Source organism: Columba livia, chromosome 2, assembly GCF_036013475.1.
Source record: "Columba livia isolate bColLiv1 breed racing homer chromosome 2, bColLiv1.pat.W.v2, whole genome shotgun sequence".
Lineage (NCBI taxonomy): Eukaryota > Metazoa > Chordata > Aves > Columbiformes > Columbidae > Columba > Columba livia.
This window is the reverse complement of record NC_088603.1, coordinates 100899508-100911565: the sequence shown is the minus strand read 5'-3', so window position 1 is coordinate 100911565 and position 12058 is coordinate 100899508.

The following is a 12058-nucleotide window of genomic DNA, read 5'->3' as shown; positions in this document are numbered from 1 at the left end:
GTCTTCTCATCAAGCCCCACCTTCAAACTTGGTCATTCCTTCCCTACACACATGCAAACATTTGGAGTACTGGTTTGAAAGCTTAATCTTGTTTGCAGATTACATCTACTAAAGACCACCTTATACTCCTTAACATGACTTCTTGTATCTTTAAATAAATAAAATAAACAAAATCAATTTCTTTCAGTCTTCAGTTATTATCTCCCTACTCTTAGCTGCTCTAGCAGTCCATGAGAGAAATGCCCTTAAAAGAGTCAGGTATTTATTAATAGAATTTAAAGGCACAGTGCCTCACTGATAAATGCATTTTAGCAAATTCCAGTAGATATGATATTGGGCTTATTGCTTAAGAGCTCCTACATCTGTCTTGCTTGCAGTAGATTCTCCTCTACATGTATGCAACAGGAAGATATACCATGCTAACCACTGCGTAATAAAATGCATTAGAGTTATGATTCTTGTTGTGTTCAGTGCTGTATGAATGCAGAAACCCATTCTGGTCTTTCTTTAAACTTCCTACAATCGTTATTTTTTAAAAAGCTAAGCATCACTTTTTTGCATGAATGAACCAAAACCATGTATATTCAATGTACTGGGAACTGCAGCTTGAAATGTCAGGACTGATGGAATGAGGGAAAGGGATAAATGTTCCTGTTAACTACTTTACCATGTGCAAGTGAACAAAGTAGGATGGAAATTATTTATCCAAAATGATGTAGGGTGTGCCAGATTTTATGGCAAGACATAAGACTCATGGCTGTTCTAATGTTATTCTATATTTATTGTGCTGGATCACAAGAAAATGAACGGCGTGGAATATTTCATTGGTGCTTTTCTTATAGTTCAAAATACAATGCACTTTTAAACTATTTTTTAAAAAATTGACATTTAACCATCTGTGCTGGTTTGAATAAAAATGGGTTAATTTTCTTCATGCAGTTAGAAACCTTTTTTTTTTTCATAGCTAGCATGCTTATTATTTGGACTTAGTTTGAGAACAAGCAGATAACACCCCAGCACAGAGCTAATATTTTTATTTGCTCTGGTCTGAGAGCCGAGGACATTCTGAACGCCTTGTTTACAGGTGTCGAGGAAGCAGGGGGCAGAGATAGGGCAGAGCTTGACTGACACCCAGAATGATCAATGGGACTATTCCAGCCCATTGGCGTCATGCTTCAGATACAAGAGTGGGACCTTCCAGTTGGCTCTTTTGCTATCTCTCTGGCTTCTCAGGCACTTTGTCTTGCATGAATTGTTTTTTTCTTCTCTTCACTCTTTTTGTTGGAGCCGGGGAGTCTTTGGTGCAGGACATTTAGTCCGACTTTTGCCATTTTGCAGAGGCCTTTGAGCCTTTCTGCCTTTTTCCTCTTTTTTTGCTGTTGGGGATTGGGTTCTGCTTGCTGGGACTGGCTGCTCAGTTGTGGACAGAGTTCATGAGGAATTGCCTTGAGTATCTTTTATTTCTATGTCACATATATATATTTACTAGTCATGTATTAGTATTTTTTAATTTTATTAAATTGTGTTTATCTCAATCCAAGTTTCTCCCTTCCCCTTTGATTCTCTCCCCTGTTGGGGGGGAGCGTGGGGGAGGGGGTGAGCGAGTGGCTATCGATCGTGGATGTATTGCTAGATCGGGTTAAACCATGACACCGGCTTTAGAAAAAGCTACTCTTCATGACTGAAAAGTGGTTGTAATTCTCAGTGTTAGCAATGACTGAGTTGGGCTACAAGCTATGTGAGATTTTTTAGGTAGCAGTGTGATAGGCTTAATGGCTTGCTGCTTCTTTAGCCTTTGGAGAGCACCTGACTCACATTTGCAAGTTTTTCTTCATGTTCAGAAGGGTGACAAACCTACAGTTCAGAGACAAAAGCTGAGATTCATTTGTGCCTAGCGTGGGTCCTTTATGGAGCACACCTCCAGGGAGGTGCCCAGGGCACTCCATGGGCATCTATCTATGTGGGAGGAAGAGGTAGAAGCTCTCCAGTCTATTTCTGAGAGAGACAGGCTGAGCATTGCAGTTCGGGGTACAACCTGCACACAACAAAATTGACACATGGCCCCCTTGCAAGGCAAGATGTGTGTCAGGGTTGGGGGCTGAGCAGGTACTTTCCCCCTCCAGCACTTGGGAACTTGCCTTACAGCCAAAGCCTGATGCCTGCACCATTCAGAGCAGGGTGGCTCTGTCACCTCTGCTAGCATCCATTTCATTGAAGAAAGAACTTACTGCAACGGGCTTCAACTATTTCAAAATTCCCTAGGTAACCCATTTGACAGAGGCAGGACATACTGCAAGTGAGTTGGCTCTCATCCATGAAACTGCACTGGTGTAGTGTTTTAAAAATTAATGGCAATAACTCAACAGAGGTTTTAAAAATTCTTCCTTAAAATTCCTTGAATACTGTGAAGTCAAACTCTCGATTCAAACTTCAATGTTAATGAATTCAGGTTCTGCTAATGGAAATCTGAAAGAATAATTGGGAATACAGGCCATTGTACACTTCAGCCTAGCTAAACACATTCATTTTCCTTTTCCTACAAAGAAACTGCTCTGTTAGTGGCAAGAATATGTATATATATGTCATATAAATATATATGCTTATAATATATAACTCTTTCAGGGAAAAATGGTCCTGGCAGAAGAATTTGCAAAATTTTGTGAGTCCCTGGGAATTAAATACGGAGAAGGCTTTGCCAGCCCATAAACTCCAGAAAGTTTGCTGTTCATTTTTTGGTAGAAAGCAGATGATACTGCAAAGGCAGAGCGATGCAGAAGTGAGTTCATCTGTTGACAGCCACCAAAGAGAAATTAGCTAAATTTTTTCAGGGTGAATTTTCAGTCATATTGAATTTTGTCCTACAGTCTATTTGTATTTCTATAATAATCTAACACTGCTGAAAATTTCAGCTATGCTGAAGACTGCTATTGTTATAATACACAAACAGTATGGGTTATTTTAATGGACATATTGCCTTAAACTGAGTTTTCACCATCTGTTCTGCCCCTAATTTTGAATGCAAAAAGAACATATTTCACAATTACATCTGTAAGTAATGATATAAGTAATTTAAATGCATGTATATGTTCACACAATGCAGCAGACAGCTGGGATATTTTTTTCTTTCAGGCACAAATCAAAGGAAGAAATCTACCAACTCCTCAAATAGCACTTCGCCCCTTCCCTTCTTGTTCCCCCATCTAGTGAAGCTGTTTCATTCCGGACGTAGTCTTTCCAGTAGGCTAATTTTGCTGCACGTAGGAGTTCAAAGCTCGCTCAAACTAATGCACAAACTCATTTTTACAATGCTTCCTCTGTCTTCATCCAAATCCCCTCTGGCCTGAATGACAGTTTGGCAGATGCGAGGCATTAGATCAATCAGTTTCAATAGATGTTCAGGAGGAGACAGGTCAGGCTGTGTGGGCCAGTCTGTCTCTGCTTCCAGCTCTGCTTTCATGCCTTCTCTTTCACAGAGGCTTTTGCAAAAGGACCCTGGTGCAGGTGAATCCTGGACTGATTGGGATGCAAGCTGCCTGACCAGAGCATGGGGCTCACTACAGCAGAAGTTGAGCACAAACTTACGTGAATATGACAACCACAGAGGTGTGGAAGGCTGCTATGAGACAATACAGGAGGGAGACCATTTTGGTTCCTATTTGCAAAATGCCTATTTTCTGATAAAGATCTTTGACCGGAGTGTCATTCTTCTGCAAGTTTTTGCAGGGTCACGAGATGCGAGTTTCATCACTCAAGTCACGCTATTCACTATAGCTAAATATTGACCAAATTCCTTGACACTTTGCAAAGAGAGTTATTAAATGAGAATATGGGAAGCATAATAAAAAATTACTTCTTGAAGGCACTATTCAGATAAAAGCTGATTTTACAGATTTTGTTCAAAGGAAATCACAAAACCTGTAAAAGTTGGATGGGTTTTGCTGTGTACTGGTGTCTTTCATGTGTGTCATATGCTTTTAGCATACCTGTATGTACCTGCTGACAGTTGCTTGTCACCTCTGCTAGCATACTGAACTGAGATACTAAAAGAACTCACACTAGCAGAAGAAGAGGAAGTAATTGTAAATTCCTAGAACAAAATTTTAACAGGGAATTTATTCCCATTGTTTAGTGCAAATTGCTAATAGGGATTAGAGAGGCTTTTATTTTCTGTATTATCACTGCCTTTTTGTAGTGCTGCACATTTACTACAGCTAGCTTTTTGCAATCTATGGAATAGATAACAGCAGTGGATTTGCATGGGCCTTATATTGTACTTTGATACTATTTTCTGTAATTGTGCTCTTCGGATCATACTGCATTTCTTACTTTTTAACTGATAACATCTTTTTTATTGTAAAGAGGTGATAGCCAGAAACAATGAAACGCTGATATATGACAACCATCCCTAAAAGCTTATGGAGTTTAGAATGATGGAGGAAAATTATCAGTGAATATTTACGTAAGGTGAGCAGAGTCATGCATTAGGAAAATTGAAACTGCATTGGAGATATTAGAGATTCAGATTTTCTTATAGCACATTTTGAAATTTATTTTAGTTTAGCAACAGACTCTTTTCTCCACGGAGGTTGGGCAATTATGTATGTAACCACAGATAAGATGTAGCCAGACAACAACTGGCTGGTCATTGATATGCCAAGGAAGGAAGAAATGCTCAGGCTGGCCTCTGATATGGGTCGTGCGTGGTGTTGCCGTCCAGTCAGTCCAAAGCCGATGGAAAGAACACACCCTGTCTGTGCTCTCTGTCCTTCCATCAGTTTCATAGGATTGAAATATGTGTCTAGATTAATATTTAGCTGCAAAGTTGGGACATGTACCATCAAGAGAGAAAGCGAAGTTCTCCTGAACTCAAATGACGGCCACAGGTAGAAAGTGATTTTTTTAAAAAAGATTGAACAGAAAAATTTACATGGCAAGAAACTCCAGATTGTGAGTGGATAGCCACAGTGTAAAGAAGTTTTTAAAACTAGTGCTATAAAGGGAAAAGAAGAAACTGGTTTATTAAGATCTGAAAACAGAATCTTAAACACCTGAAACCCATAAAATTATTAAGGCTGGAATGAAAAACCTAACTGAAGTCATGAGTGCCAAGGGGTTGAGTCCTACTTGTAACACTAGATGATATTTCTACACAGGGCACTTGCTAATGAACAAAATCCATAGCTCTTAGTTTCTAAACAATGAAGACAGTCTGTTTCAAAGAGCTGATGAATTAGTTTTCCTGGGGGAGGAGAGCAGCTGTACTCCTCACAGAACACCTTTCCAGCTAATTTCTTGCAACTTTTCAGATGGGTGTATATGAACGGACTTTCAAAGCAAATCTTTTCAAAAGCAAGTGGTACAATGAGGACATTCTTTGGGAAGGAGAGGAAGCGAAAAAATAGAAGCCAAATGAAAAAATACAGTAGAAAACTGCCAGAAAAATGGGATATAGTATGTAAGATTCTCTGGATTCTCTACCATACTCTACTTTACTGCTGGTTTGGGACACAGAATCAAGGCTGTAAGAATCAAACACAATTGCATTAGCTTGCTAATTAAAGAGCCACTGCAAGTAGCTAATACAAACAAGTGCAAAAATTAAGCAAGACAATGGGAGGAAAACAAGCTCTTAAAGTAGAAGGGTATTGTAATAGGAATTGGCTATTTAAACTCTTTCAGCCTCCTGTAGAGAGGGGGTCACTCCAAGCTCAGGTCATTAAACAAACTATGTCCTCAGCCCACCAACTATTTGGACCACATAAAAATTCAAGATTCCAAGTTTTCCAGTGTTCTGATGTGGAATTACAATGTAGATATGAAATCTTGATTCAGATCCTTGTTCGGTGAAATCTTCATTCCTTAGCTTTATCAGAGACTTTGATGTTTTTTAATATTCGTAAGCACATAACCTCTAAATACGGAGATATGTTGGAGGGGGTGGAGATTTTGTTTAAAAAATAGAGAACCAGGAGTATAAAAGAATAAAGCCCAGATATTTATTTTAGTATTAATTATCTATAGAATGAAACCTCTATGGCAAATGTGCCAGCCAACCCTCTCATCATGTTTCAAGACTTCAATCAGAGGATGACTCACAGTTAGTGAAAGAAAAATTGTTTCAGCTACACAAGGAGAGCATAAATATTATGTTTCACTTGGTATCATAATTAACTGCATGCTTCAGATATTTCTTTCATGTCTGCTTTCACAATAGGTAATATAATTTACCGTTAATAGGATTAAAACGTCTTTAAAAAAGTAAATACTTCATTGGTTTAAGAATGTTTTCTGTTTGTTTTGTGCAGATACATATTTGGCTACAGGCACAGTATTTATACCTCAGTACAGAAAATAATGAAAAAAGTTAAGATAATGAGTCTGGTCCAGAAGCAAATGTATTTTCCTCTCATGCTTGACATAATAATAAAACCTTCTTTTCTGTGAATTCCTGAAAATGAATCCTGAGGTCCCAAATCACGTGTCATTTTTAAAGTTTCATACTAAGGAAAAAAATCCCAAAATATTGCAGTGTCAAGACACAAATGCTTACACTGGGGACTTAACAGTAGCAATGCTGAAACTCCTAAATTCAGAAGTGGCCTTTTGGTATAGCTTTCTAAATTAAGAATCAAAAAAAAGAAAAACACCACCAAATTTTCAAGGAAACTTAATTCTGTCATATGGAATGTTACTTCCCATTCAAACACTTAAATGTACATTCATCCAGAAAACTGAACTGGAAAAATGCAGGCAGGTAAAACAAAGAAAAGACAGGGAAGGATGAAAACAGTATTATAATTAACAACAATAAGCTTTAAATTTCCAAACTCTGCTAATAAACACATGAATGTCCATCATTGAAATCATGTTGAGTTCTGGTTCAAAAATATTTTTCTTGTATATTTATAATATTTTTGGTTTAATTTATCCTATTGTCTTGCCAGATTTTTTACTACTTTTTATGTTGGTTGTTTCAAGCAGAATTTTTCTGACTGATACCAGGGTAAACAAAAGGAAAATTATATCTTAAATACCAGCACCTTATATAATGTACAGTTTTCTTTCTAGATAAAGAGAGTTTTTCAAACATAGGTGGCATCATTACACCTGTTGGTCAGTTAGTATAGATATCTGCTTGGAAGAGATTTGGTTTCCCTGTTCACTGCAGCAAACAGAATTTGGCGTAAACATTTGGATGTACTCACTTAACTGCTGATCCATCTATTGAAGTTTCATTAGGGAGCCATGTGCATTTGCAAAGGATGAATGGTTTCATTAGCACTGAGACTAATAAACTTATAAAAGTTAATAATGTGAATATGTTTGATTTGGAATTATGCACATAGACATTAAGAATCACAAAAAGGCAGGCTTAATAATGCCCAGCTTTTTCCAGACTTACGCAGCTGGTACATTTTTCACTTTTCTAAGACCTTTTAACAAAAAACACACATTGATTTCTTTCACATGTGGTCCTATGATATTATCAACAGGTTCTAGTATTACACTAGGACTTTGATCTAAAAGCACAAATTTTACCCCTTCGAAATATTATTTCCCACATGGTTTCATGCAGGTTTTTGGATTCCTAATTATGGCAATTTTTGTCACTAATAGATCAAAATAAGTACATCAAAACTGTGTTGTAGTCAAAGCATATACATTTGGAAGTGTCTTTAAAGGCATGGAGGCCATAGGTAGTCTTTATAGAGTCCTTTCCTTGAAGAGCCCCAGCAAACCTCCCACAATAAGATAACTTCCATGTCCAAAACCTGCAACTTAGCACAACATGGCTCTTGCATCAGTCCCTGGACAAGTTTGGTTCTTAGCTTCTAAGTCACATAGCACACTTTGATGCCACTTTTTTTCATCACCATGAGAAAAAGGAAAAGCATTTAGTTTTCCTCTCTATCCAGCTTGCTTTTCTGATGCCAGTGTTACCTGATCACCTCACTCCTCCTTCACTGTCTGTGTTCTGATTTCCATCTCTGAATATTCATGATGAGGTCTGAATAATCAGCTCTCGCCTGAGGAGGCTGCCTCAACAACTGATCTCCAATGGTTATCTCTTAAACTTTGAGACATATAGCCTACTGTTTCTTTAAACGTGGAAAATTAATTCACAGTTATTGAAGTTACTTGATTACAGGGCTAAAGTAATGAAACATGGCACAAAAAGCTGTATGTTAGGGCTGTAGCTGGTGGCAGTGCAAACGTTTCGGTGCAGGATGACAATAAGATGGCTATAGTGTTTCTAGGACCTCAGTTCACTGCCAAATTTAATTTGCAGATCTCTGAGCCATGTTTGAGTGTAATGTGAAGAGCCTAAATCTTTTACCCATCTCCAAAAACTTTCAGCAGAGACAGACGCAATGGAAAGTACCCTTCACAGCCTGGCCAGCGTTTCATATTCCACGTCTACCACACTATGACTGTGTAAGTCAGTTTTGCTGCCTACACATCATCCCTCTCCTTGGGAGACTATCAGCAAATGCACTGCTTTTGATAGGAATAACTGTCCCTTCTTAATGGGACCTGGAGTGAGACCACATCAGGTTGTACCACAGAGGGCACTGAGTGATTTGGGGAGGAACAAATGACAGGCACAGGCATCTAGCAGGCTCTGAATTGGAGACATACAGTTAAAGACTCCCTGTATTGCCAATAACTTGAGTCATCATCTATTTCCTATCATCACTTTCTTTCTATTAGAGAAAGAACTCATCTATGACAAATCCATCAGTGGCTCCATTCTTAGACTTAACTAATAGCAGGGCTGCAGCTGCAGGAATTATAAATACATCTGGTTTTGTGCAGCCTGGTACAACACTATATCTATTATGATGATCTGACATACATCCTAACATCTCCTTCAGGTGCTGGCACATCATTTACAATGATCTCAGGTAACTGATGTTGTGACACCTCTCCTGCATGTGTGCAAGGTTCCTGTTAAATGACCATAAAGTGAGCTACTAAAGGGAAACGTCATCAGAAAAGAGCAAGACCAAATTCAGACCTTCTGTAAGTGGGTGCAACTCCACAGACATGACATATTGCAGCTTGCAGGACAAGATGAGGATTTGACCTGCAGTGGTATATGTTCTTTTCATATAATTTTTCCCAGCTATAGGAAAACCCATACTCCCACCCTACTGTAATTAACAGAAAGTATGTTGGGTTGAATGCCTGTCGCCTCAATTATCGTCCCAGCTCTGTATTATTTACCAACAAGAAGCAGCAGTGATGTAGGGCATTGTGTGAAACAAGACATACAGTGAGAAATTTGGGGGTCACATCAGAAATCAAGCCAAAAAATTACTGAACTAAAATTTCACTTTGGAGTAAACAGAATGTGAAATATTTCTCTGAAATTAAAAAGAAGAAAAAATAACATCATTTTCACTCACTGACTTGACCCACAGCTAAAGGCTTTATTTCACATATGAAAGCACTAATCTAGCCTAAACTAGAAAAGGAATTAGGGTGGTTTCCTTTTTCCAAAAGGTCTTGAAAGTTGAAAGATATATGAAAATTCTGAGGACTAGCAGATCCAAGATAAATTCCCTCCTCTGCCTGAGGGCAATCCCCCAGCTCCAGCCTCCACTTGGGTATGCACGCTCCCACTCTGTCCCCTTGACACTGTCCCACTTCATGCGAATAAATAGACCAGTGAGTCTAATTTTAAAAATAAACAATTTTTTGGCATGCGAGCTCTTTTGCCAAGACCTAAAGAAGGGCTTGTGTGTCTGAAAGCAGATCTCTGGGATTTTTTCCATCCTGACACCTGTGGGATATCCTCCGTTTTGGCAGCTGAGGGAGGAGGGTGATCCCTGCATTTCTCACAACAGGGGAGTGCTCTGGCTGGTGGGGCTTCTGGGTGAAGGATGCAGGAGCAACTCTGGCTCTAAATTCACTGCTGCTTGTTCTGCGACTGTGAATCAATCCTCGTCTTCTCTCTCCAGGAAAGGAAGAATAGACCCTCCATATCTACATACTCAGGCAGTTCAATTTAGACCTGCCACATTGCATAGGGATAAATGAAGTACAGCTTTTTGAGAATTTGCTGATTACAGACTACAATCCTTACCAAAATGGGAATTTAGAAATCTATTTTACCATGAAGATATGTTAAAAAATCAAGGTCTGTAAGCAGATTAAAAAAAAGAGATTATATGATATCCTATATAATTCAAGGTGGTACTTACAATTTTCACTGTAGAATTTCATTGAAGAGGGACTTTTTACAAGGGCATGTAGTGATAGGAAAAGGGGTAATGGTGTTAAACTGAAAAAGGGTAGATTTACCTTAGATATGAGGAAGAAATTCCTCACCATGAGGGTGATGAGACACTGGAACAGGCTGCCCAGAGAAGCTGTGGATGCCCCATCACTAACAGTGTTCAAGGCCAAGTTGGACGGGGCTTTGAGCAACCTGGTCTAGTGGAAGGTGTCCTTGGCCATGGCTGACTAAAGGCAGCTTCCTTATCAGATTGCAAATCCCTTGCCCAAGGTCAAACAGCTAGCTCTTCATAAAGCAGTTGTAAATTTATTCCTAATTTGATAAACTGTATTTTTTCTTTGTCTTGTTCTCAGAAACACGTGAAAAAAATTAGATGACATACGAGAAGGACAACTCCTGAAAAGTCTCCCAACAAAATTCTCCCCCCGAAAGGCAGGTGATGTTATGTAATTCAGCACAGTTAAAACCAGGGCAAAATTCTAAGAAAACAAAAAAAGTTTTATAATGAGAAGTACTGTGCAAGTTTTGCTGCAGGCAACCTTTTCAGATCTGTCAATAGTACAGTTAAACACAAATTGACAGATGAAATTTTCAGCACGGCATTATTAACAAGTGAATTAGGCAAAGTGAAATCATACTGAAAAAGCTCTTCTTTAAGGAGTTTTTCAAATCACCTGTATTTTTGTTTACCACCCTCCAAATTCAGCATGTTACCACCTTCACATACCTCAGAAAAATCTCAGACAGATTTACACCACATTGCAAGTGAACTGTGAGGAAAGGTGCTATCAGTGATTATGGGCAAAATCCTGCCCACATGTGTGTATGAGTCCTGTTGGGTTTAGTGGAGTTTCACGTGCATAAATGAGGGTGGGATCTGGTCCTTGATCTGATGACATTTTTTCTGTACAGCACAGCAGGTTAGTAATAAAATGCCATCTTTTCATTTCTGCATGTAATTTTTTTTTCAAAGAAATAACTGCCATGTCTTTGGATCAGGTGTTAATTATTCCCAGTAAGGTTTGGTGGGTAACTAGTGATGCAGATATCAAACCACCCACTCTCTTTGTAGATGAAGGGGAAGTATCAGGAGGATTTCTGCTGAAGTATTCATCACATCTCAAGTCTCAAATTGTCCAAACCATTCAATTATAACACTTCACTCAATGCATGTCAGCATGTCTGGCACTGTGTTTCAGGAGCAAGTTGAGCTGGATTTCTCAAAGAGACAGACGTTGGCTTGTCCCCTTGAGGGACAACAGAAATAGAGTCTATTGGCTCAAAGTTGAGACCTGTTCCTGGATCAGTACATCGGAACTCTGGGAACTATTAAAGCTTTCTGACTTTGTAGCCTCCAGACTCAGTTCACACATACATATGTAAAAGGCTGAGATTTCCTGTGGTAACAGCACAAGCATACTATTTGCCACCGAATAAATAGGTAAAACACTTAACTGGTGATAACACGATAAACAGGTCTAGGGAACGTGGGTCCTATCACTACAGATCTAACCCTATCCTTACCATCATCTCTCTATAATGGTAAATGGAAGCAATGCCCGAAAGAGAAGAGGAAATCCTTTGAGTCCTTCAGGGGCTATATGAGATTTAGCTGTTAACTGCAGAGATACAATACATCACTGTCAGAAAGCGGTAACCCTGGATTATGGTCACTGATGATAAAAAAGGCTTTCAGAGGGAGATGATGGACACCATGCCTATTATGTGGTAGAAGGCAAAAAAGGGTAGCTTGAGAACTTTTAAGTGAATGGGGACATTACGTGGGCAGATAACTCCTTAAGCTCTTTGCGTTTG